Raw genomic sequence first — 10,610 nt, forward strand, 5'->3', positions numbered from 1 at the left:
TGCGCGCCTTGGTCATCCTGCTGCTCCGATAGTTCGTCATGTTCTGCATCGTTATGAGCTTCCAGTTGTGTCTAATAAAATTGTTGAAACTATCTGTGATGCCTGTCAGCAAGGCAAGAGTCACCAACTTCCGTTTTCAGAGTCGAGTCGTGTTGTCAAGCACCCTCTTGAGCTTATTTTTTCTGATGTGTGGGGTCATGCTCAAACGTCTGTTAGTGGCCACAATTACTATGTTAGTTTTATTGATGCTTATAGTCGGTTTACCTGGCTTTATCTTATTAAACGCAAGTCTGATGTGTTTGATGTTTTTATCCAGTTTCAAGCACATGTTGAGCGTCTCCTTAAGCATAAGATTATTCATGTTCAGTCTGACTGGGGGGGTGAATATCACAACCTCAATTCATTCTTTAATAAGCTTGGGATCTCACACCGTGTGTCTTGTCCTCATACACATCAGCAGAATGGTACCGCTGAACGTAAGCATCGTCATCTCGTAGAGACTGGCCTTACCCTACTGGCTCATGCCTCCATTCCGTTTCGGTTTTGGAGTGATGCTTTTTCAACAGCTTGTTTCTTGATAAATAGGCTTCCCACACGACTTCTGAAAATGAAAACTCCTCTTGAACTCCTGCTCAATGAACTCCCAGATTACACTTTTCTAAAAGTCTTTGGATGTGCTTGCTGGCCTCACCTTCGTCCATACAACAAACACAAGATAGAGTTTCGGTCAAAACTGTGTGTTTTCTCGGGTATAGTTCTCTCCACAAAGGGTACAAGTGCCTTCATGTTCCCACCAATCGAGTTTACATATCTCGTGATGTCGTGTTCGATGAGAGTGTATTTCCTTTCCATGCACTTCCGGACAACTCTACTACTCCGACACCACCTATGCACTCCACCACACCTTCGCCTGATCAATTTGTAGATGTTGTACATGCTCCTATGCTACTTCCTAACCATGCTGCAGGTATTGGACGTGGTGCCCGGCTCGAGCTCCTTACTGATCAGGTGTCGGATGACGATCACGGAGGAGATGTTGATCGTGTGCATGGGCCATGCATATCGGGTCAAACCCATCAACCCGACCCTGCCCCGCCCGACGCCCTTGCCCCGCCTGGTACGGGCGGGCATGCTGCGCCCGCCGCACCACGGGTGGGCCTGCCTGGTATGGCCGCACATGCTGCGCCCCCGCCAGCACCACGGGTGGCCAGTCCGCCTGGCCCGATGGTCCCCACGCGCGAGACCACTACGCCTGGCTCGCCCGGCCCGATGGTCCCCACGCGCGCGACCGTTCCGCCTGGCTCGCCTGGCCCGGTGGTCTCCCCACGAGCGACCGCTTCGCTCGGCTCGGCGGCGGCTGTCCCGGCTCCCAGTGAGCCGTTTCCGCCCAGCCCGACGCCGCTTGGCAACTCTTCGTCTGGCTCCGTGTCGCCAGCTTCTGCAGGCTCGACGTCGCCTCTGTCGACTGAGTTGAGCCAGGTCTCATCAGCTCTGCCTGCAGCTGTTACGCTCCGCCCCTGCACACGCAGTCAGAATGGAGTTTTTCGCCCAAAGGAGCGCACAGACGGAACTATTGCGTGGCTTGCCGCTTGTGTTGCTCATGCTACTGCTGACCCTATAGCTGAGCCACATCATTTTGAGGCTGCTCTCGGGATTCCTCACTGGCGAGCTGCGATGGAACATGAGTTTCAGGCGTTATTAAAAAATCATGCCTCGCAACTTGTTCCCCCTGTTTCTGGTGTTAATATCATTGACTCCAAGTGGGTCTTCAAGGTTAAGAGACATGCTGACGGTTCCATTGAACGCTACAAGGCGCGGTTAGTAGCAAAGGGTTTTAAACAAAGATATGGTCTTGATTATGAAGACACATTCAGTCCAGTTATCAAACCTACAACTATTCATTTGCTGCTCTCTCTGGCTGTTACTCGAGGATGGTTTCTTCGTCAGCTTGATGTGCAGAATGCCTTCCTCCATGGTGTTCTTGAGGAGGAGGTCTATATGCACCAGCCCCCAGGTTTCGTTGACCCTGCACGTCCTCAGCATCTCTGTCGTCTTGTCAAGGCGTTGTACGGACTAAAACAGGCTCCTCGTGCATGGCATACGCGTCTTGGCTCAGTTCTTCGGGCTCTTGGGTTTGTTCCCTCCATAGCTGACACCTCTTTGTTTCTCCTTCAGTGTCCTGAGGTTACGATGTATCTTCTGGTCTATGTTGATGATATCATATTGATCAGTTCCTCCGATGTTGCTGCTGATCGTCTTGTGACTGCGCTCAATGATGATTTTGCTGTCAAGGACTTAGGTGCTCTGCACTATTTCCTTGTTCTGGAGGTCTCGCGATCATCTGATGGGTTGACTCTTACTCAGAAGAAGTATTCTCTGGACTTGCTGCGGCGCGCGGGTATGTTGAAGTGTAAACCTATTGCCACTCCGATGTCTGCGACTGATCGGTTGTCTGCCTTTGATGGAGACCCTCTCTCTTCTACTGATGCTACTGAGTACCGCAGTCTCGTTGGAGGTCTGCAATACCTCACTATCACCAGGCCGGATGTCTCCTATGCAGTTAACCGTGTGTGTCAGTATCTTCATGCACCCACGACGTCTCATTGGTCAGCAGTGAAGCGTATTCTTCGCTATGTCCGTCTCACTGCCTCGTATGGGTTGCTCCTTCAGCCTGCACCAGCTTGTGAGCTTTCGGCCTTCTCAGATGCGGATTGGGCTGGTAGTCCTGATGATAGGCGATCCACGGGGGGATATGCGGTCTTCTTTGGACCTAACTTGATCGCCTGGAATGCTCGCAAGCAAGCTACAGTGTCTCGCAGCAGTACTGAAGCCGAGTACAAGGCGGTTGGCGATGCCACAGCGGAGCTCATATGGGTACAGTCCTTATTACGAGAATTGAGAGTCTCTACAGCTCAGCCTCCAGTCCTTTGGTGTGATAACATAGGAGCCACATACCTTTCATCTAATCCTGTATTTCATGCTCGGACGAAACACATCGAAGTTGATTATCACTTTGTTCGGGAACGTGTTGCACAGAAGCTACTTCGTATCAAGTTCATCTCTTCCAAGGATCAACTTGCTGACATCTTCACGAAGCCTCTTCCACAGCCGCAGTTTGTAGGTTGTAGGCGCAATCTTAACTTGCTTTGTACTTCAGGCCATAGTTAAGATTGAGGAAGGGTGTTAGACTGTATATGCGTAGTTATCTGTATACATCATGTATTGTACCTCTTGGTACTTCTATATATATGAGATAGCCACAACCGTTTAGGGTGTCGTGCAGTTTCCCAAAACATATCGTTTTACAAGAAGATGACAAGGGAGCGGGTGCTGGCGGTAAGCCGGCGCGCGCGGAGGCGGTTCGTCTGGAATGGCGATTTGATATTGCAGCTTACGGAAGAAGGAGACACCCGAGGTGGGGTCCAGGCGGCGGTTCGCGGGTTGCCCTCGGTCAGGGCGGTTCAATAGCAGCAAGGCGGAGCGGCGTAGCAGAAGGAGGAGCGGCCGGGCGGCTCAGCAAGATAGGTTTGTTCCTAATTAACTGGTATATCAAATTTTTTCAATGCCTCTACGTGAGTACTAAACCGGCCACCAGTACCTAGTACTGGTTCTGATCTGATATTTGGATGTAGCGCATGGTAACAGCAGCAAGGCAGCAGCCTCGTGATTTGAAGTGAATCCACCTATGTCAACTGCTGTGCATCCAAATTTCACATGCACCAGCTCTTGTACCAAAACGGCAATAAAATAGCGGAGTCGGTCTCCGTCCCGCTGGATCGTAATACTGGCTGTTTTGATGGAAATCAACCCTCCTCAAACGGGTGGACAAACAGGCCGCGTGCGGCAACACGCATGGAACCCTAGCTTCTTGTGATCTCAAACCTTGTACTGCCAGCTCCAAAGTTAATCATGCTCTCGACCACCAAACAATGAACCTGCCGGATCTTCCTAAACTGACAAAATTTGCGAGCCCATTGATCCCTAGATGAAAAGTGACGCCCGGATATTTAAGCTACAGTGAACCTCTGCTAATGATGCCATGTCACCTCAATTTTTGTTGCTAATCTCGTGTTAGTTTAAAAACCGATTCAAATTCAAATTTAAAAATATGGCAAACAACAAAAGTTTTCAAAAAGTCAAAACTAAAATGTTCTTATTCCCACAAATAATTCACAAGATATATTGGTGGAGAAAACAAGTTTTCATAAAATGTTTAAATGCACTAAACTAATCAAATTAGTAGCTATAACCAATAATCAAATACTTTTTGTAATATATAAAATATTAAACTAATTTATTTGGGAGCCCAAGTTATTGTGGCATTAGCATAAGTAGTAACTATTTTAGAAACAAATTATATATTTTACAAAACTAAAATAAATAGAAAATAAAATAAAACGGTAAAAAGGAAAAGTAAAACAAAAACAAAACAAAAAAAAGAACGAAGAGAGACCCCCCTCCCCTGGGCCCTTCGGCCCAACAGGGCTACCATGCCACCCCACAGCCCGGCCCACTCCTCCCCTCCCCCCGCTCCCCTGGCCTATACACCACACCCGACGGAACCCTATCCCCCTCTCCCCCAGATCCTCTCCCCCACGACCCCCACTCTTTCCCTCGTGTCTCCCTTCCCACTCGCCTGGATCGGGGAGGAGCCCGGTCCCATGCCTCCGCCGCAGGCGCCCATCCCGGCGCGGCCCCAGCCACGCCGCCCGTCGCCACCGCCAGCCTCTCCGACTCCTCCCGCACAGTGCCCGCCCCCTTGACACGAGCTGGATCGGGGGCTCGACCCCGCGGCACCCCGAGCCCCGACGCCGCACCGTCGCCGCCTCGTCCCTCCACTGCTTCGCCGGAGCCGCCCACCGTCATCGTCGCCTCGTCGTCCTCCTCCCCGAGCACACCTCGCTCAACTACAGGGCTATGTGAGCCCCCCTTCCATTCCCCTGTTCTTCCCTGGCGGATCCGCCGCCGCGTCCACACTCGCACACTCGCCGCTCATGCTGCTCCCGCTCCCTGCCTCGCCCCCCGCAACGACCGCGCCGCGCGCCCGTCTTCCTTGGCCACGCCACACCACACGGCAACGTTGCTCGCCTCGCTCCCGCATCGGTTTGCTGCTGCTCCGCATCGCCGCGCCCGACCACCATCCTGTGTCCCACCTCGCACGCACGCGCACGCTTTCCCGCGCTCGCGCTCACCACGGCTCCCGCACCTTCCCACGCCCTACTGCGCCCCCCGCCGGCCTCCGCCCGACCATGCCCGCATCGCCCGCTGCTCCCGACGGCCTTTGTCGGGCGTGAGCGCTCGCGCCCCCCTGCTATCCCGCTTGACCTCGCCAGGCCTCGCCCACCGTCCTCATCCCGCAGCCCCTCGCGCACGCCCCTGCGCCACCACCTCTAGCCTCACCGCACGCCCAGCTCGCCCCGCGTGGCCTCGCTCACCATCGCGCCCCAGCTCCGCCCAGCTCTGGCTTCGCTGGCCGTGCGTGGCCCGCGGCCTCCGCCGGCCACCCGCTGCACCCGGCAGTCGTGACGCCGCCCGGGTCCGTCCTCTCGGGCACGTGCCCGTCAGGGCGCCCGCAACCGCGCCGAGCGCCCGCTTCCCCTTTGCCCGCTAAGGCCACATGGACCCATGACAGCTGGACCCCGCCCCCTGTGACAATGGCTGGTGGGCCAAGCCCCTGAGAACGTTTAAAAAAGGAATTAAATAATAATAATAATAATAATCAACTCAATTAATTTTGATTAATTAAACTAAACAACTAATTAAGCTAATTAATCGTGATTAGTTAGTCTAGTAATGACGAACGGGACCCACACGTCAGTTTGACGTATGAACCCTGTTGACTGTTGACGTCATGATGACGTCAGCAAACACCATTCTGGATAATGTTGAATTAAAATAATTAAATAAATGCTAAAAATAATTTAAATCTTTTAAAATCAATATAAAATAAACCATAGCTCAGATGGAAAAACTTTGTTCATGAAAGTTGCTCAGAACAATGAGACGTATCCGGATACGCAGCCCGTTCGTCCGCCATGCATCCCTAGCATAGCAAACATGTAACATTTCCCCTCTGAATCATCTGTCTGAAAATGTAAAACACCGGGAGTACTTTCCCCGATGTTTCCCCCCTTCGCCGATATCACCTCCTACAGCGTTAGGGAACACCTAGCACCGCTCATTGTCATGTCATGCATCGTTATGCATCTGTTTGCATTGTATTCATTGTTTCTTCCCCTTCTTCTCTCCGGTAGACTATGAGACTGACACCACTGCTGGTGCCCCGATCGACTACGCTGTTGACGACCCCTCTTTCTTGCCAGATCAACCAGGCAAGCTCCCCCCCCTTGATCACCAAATATCGCCTATTCTTATCTCTACTTCTTGCATTAGAGTAGTGTAGTATGTTACTGATTTCCGTTAACCCTATCCTGATGCATAGCATGTGATTGTTGCTACAGTTATTGAACCTTACCTACAATCCTAAATACTTAGTATAGGATGCTAGTTTACAATCAGTGGCCCTTCATTCTTGTCTGTCTGCCATGCTATACTATCGGGCCGTGATCACTCCGGAGGTGATCTCGGGTATATAATTATATATTATATATGATACTTGTGGTGACTAAAGTCGGGTCGGCTCGTAGAGTACCCGCGAGTGATTCACGGATTGGGTCCAAAAGGACGTTTGTCCCGACGACCTCTGAGTGGATCCTTGTGGCGGAGCGACATGGTAGGTTGAGAGCACCTAGGAGAGAGGTGGGCCTAGCCCTGGTCGATGTCCGCGGTTATTTCAACACAACACGCTTAACAAGATCTTGGTATTTGATCTGAGTCTGACCACTGGCCTATACGCACTAACCAACTACGCGGGAACAGTTATGGGCACTCGACGTCATGGTATCAAGCGAAGCCTTCATGACGTCAGTGACTGAGCGGCGCACGCCGGGTTGGACTGGAACGCCTACTCTTGTATAAGGGAGGCTAGGTCTGCTCGCTGGCCGCGTATGCAACGTGCAGGTGTGCAATGGGCGATGGGCCCAGACCCCTGCGCCATAGGATTTAGAACGGCATGTTGACCCCTCTGTTGTGCCTAGATAGGGCTACGACGTGCTGATCTTCCGAGGCCGGGCATGACCTAGAAAAGTGTGTGTGGACAAAGGGGGTTAAGCATGTTGGGAAATGTGGTGCACCCCTGCAGGGAAGTTGATCTATTCAAATAGTTGTGTCCCTCGGTAAAAGGATGACCCGGAGTTGTACCTTGACCATATGACAACTAGAACCGGATACTTAATAAAACACACCCTTCCAAGTGCCAGATACAACCGGTGATCACTCTCTCACAGGGCGGCGAGGGGAGGATCACCAGGTAGGATTATGCTATGCGATGTTACTTGGTGAACTTACCATCTACTCTCTTCTTCTGCTGCAAGATGGAGGTTACCAGAAGCATAGACTTTGATAGGACTAGCTATCCCCCTCTTATTCCGGCTTTCTGCAGTTCGGTCCACATATGCTACCCATGTTTCATTTGATACCAATGCATACATATGTAGTGTACCTCCTTGCTTGCGAGTACTTTGGATGAGTACTCACAGTTGCTTTGCTCCCTCTTTTTCCCTCTTTATATACCCGATTGCTGCGACCAAACGATGGAGTCTAGGAGCCAGATGCCATTGTCGATGATGACTGCTACTACTCGGGAGGTGCCTACTACTACGTGCAGGCCGCCGACGACGACCAGGAGTAGTTTAGGAGCATCCCAGGCAGGAGGCCTGCACCTCTTTCGATCTGGATCCCAGTTTGTGCTAGCCTTCTTAAGGCAAACTTGTTTAACTTATGTCTCTACTCAGATATTATTTCTTCCGCTGACTCGTCTATGATCGAGCTCTTGTATTCGAGCCCTTGAGGCCCCTGGCTTGTAATATGATGCTCGTATGACTTATTTTATTTGTAGAGTTGTGTTGTGATATATTCCCGTGAGTCTCTAATCTTGATCGTACACGTTTGCATTTATGATTAGTGTACGGTCAAATTGGGGGCGTCACATGAAATCCCTCCAAAAACTCAACACCACCGTGCGCAGGCCACATGGTGGGCGCCAACTGTCGTGGAATTGTCACGGCAGATGTCCTCGTTGAAAGGACTTAGTCGTGAGGCCAACGCATCTAGTTGGTAGCTTGAGAGGGGTTGAGTGGGACGAGAGACGCGAGGTTTTACCCAGGTTCGGCCCCTCACGGTGGTGGTAAAAGCCTACATCCTGCTTCATTGATATTGATGATGATGATCACGATTACACGGGTGCTCTAACTCAAGAGCTATAGACTTGTTTTTCTAACCCTAATTTGTCTAACTTGTGGAATTTCTCCCTCTTGGGGTGCCCCGCCCCTCCTTATTTATGTTGAAGGGGCGGGTTACATGACTAGTCCTAGTAGGATTAGGATTATTCTATTACAAGTGGAGTTCTAGTCTTGCTCCCTTTGTAAGGGAATATTCCTTATGCCTTTCATCTTAAGCCGGCCTACCATAATATGGGTCGGCCTTCCTTGAACCGCCCGTTGGGCCAACGGGTCTTGTCGCTCCTCTGACCCGCCTGCCGGGTTACCAATGAGTCACCAGGCCCAGCCGGGTCATCAGTGAGTGGAGAGATCCGGACGGGTCACCAGTGAGTCGCCAAGTCCGGCCGGGTCATAGATCTGGTCGGGTCATACCGTGGGGTATATCCCCGACAGGTACTATCTTGCAAATGGTATTTACCCCTCTTGTTGTATATTAGTGAAGAGCATCAAAAAGCCCAAAACTAGTATTGAATTTGCAAAGGAGCAAGAGGCTATCCGAAAAGATATAGAAAGAGCCTTCGGGGTTTTGCAAACTAGATTTGCCATTGTTCGTGGTCCTGCTCATTTTTGGGACAAGAAAACCCTGAGCAACATCATGACATGTTGTGTGATTCTTCACAACATGATCATCGAAGATGAGAGGGACTTGAATTTAGAGTTCTTCTACGACAATGTTGGTAGTCGTGTGAAGCCAGCTAGAGATCAACCCTGACCGCATACGAGCATTCCTTTAGACATACCGACAGATTTAAGATGTAGACACCCATCATCAGCTCCAGGAGGATCTCATTGGGCACCATTGATAGAGGCATGGCCAAAGGCATTGAGCACAGTTGGCAAAGGCATCAGCCAATTTTACATTCATTTCATTTAATTCATGTGTGATCGGTATCATTGTTGTATTCGGAACAATTGTTGTATTAAATTGTTAGTTTTATTTGATGACTTGAATAATCATTGTAATTTGGATACGTAATATTCACATTTTATATTATTTGAATTCATATTACTGTCATATGTGAGATATGTGTTAATTCTGGAAACCACGCGTTTTGCGGGCTCACGCGGGCTGCGGCCGAATAGAACCCGCGTAGCGGAACCGAATATTCTGTTTTACAGTTCCGCTATGCGGGTTCTGTTCGGTCGCATCCCGGGCAAGCCCGCAAAATGCATTTTCCGCAAACTGTAAACACGCGATACGGGTCGACGATTCAAAGGGTCTACTAGAGTTGCTCTAATCAATTCTTCATCACAAATATTTCACCAAGCTTTAGTCCCACAAAAGGAAGTGCCATTTTATCGCCCCTTGCTGAAAATCCAACATCTCATCCAAAGTTTGAAGACTTCCTTTCGTAGGAAGTTCATGTGTGAAGCATTATATGTAGTGGATGTGTGACACATTGTGTGTGCTTTGATCAAATATTATGCATTAACCTTTTCTTGTTTTGATACCAGCAACCTCCCACATCAAGGGCTTCAGTGGACCAGACAAGACAAGCTATGCGGCAAGCATCACTTTCCCCATGCATGTTCAATGCTCATGAGAAGAGGCGAGTCGCCGACATTCGTGCCAGATTGAAGTCTCCAGATATTTCAGCTAAGGCACCTCCAATCGACATAATTGCTGAATACCCACTGGCATCCTCTAAAGATCTATTGCTTCCCATCATGAATCTCTTGCCACCATCTATCACCGACCAATCGATCACCAAGGACAAATGCACTTTCTAGGTGCTCCGGAGCGACAGCGAAAGCCACACGAACACTCATGATCCGAAATTGCTCAGTGCCGACAATAATTCACTTGAAAGTCATGTGATTGGAGGCATAAGAGGTTCGACACAACGCCATACAGGCAGAGAGCTAAGGCTCTCAAGGGCTTGCTTGAGTTTAGTTCCTAGTTACTCCAACATGAGAGATTTCAGGAGCTGGGGGTCTTGCTAAAGCCTTTTGGGCCCGGGAAGGCGTCTCCTAAGGAAAACAAACGGGGTTATAAGGAGAGGCCTCCAAAGGAAAACATAAGCCCACACTAATTTTCCATCTTTATTAGGTTCAGGCCGTACAGTTTCACTACCCCCACCCACCCCACCCTCCTGTGGATGACTAATTCAAATTTCTGACCTGAAATGGTCTTGTGAATACAACTCCAAAACTCTATTGACATTTTGAGAAAAGAATAGTTTTGGATATGCTTTAATACTATAAGTTATCTGAAGATTTTGCTGGTATCTTGATAAAGTTTCAATTCGGTTGTTCTTGTTTTTGTATTTC

At 49.9% G+C, this 10,610-nt stretch overlaps 1 pseudogene; it reads left to right on the forward strand.

Moving 5' to 3' along the window:
* LOC119357834 overlaps positions 1 to 10,372 on the forward strand; it is a 30,639-nt pseudogene extending 20,267 nt beyond the window's left edge.
* Positions 10,373 to 10,610: the final 238 nt, after the last annotated feature.

Source organism: Triticum dicoccoides, chromosome 2A, assembly GCF_002162155.2.
Source record: "Triticum dicoccoides isolate Atlit2015 ecotype Zavitan chromosome 2A, WEW_v2.0, whole genome shotgun sequence".
Classification (NCBI taxonomy): Eukaryota; Viridiplantae; Streptophyta; class Magnoliopsida; order Poales; family Poaceae; genus Triticum; species Triticum dicoccoides.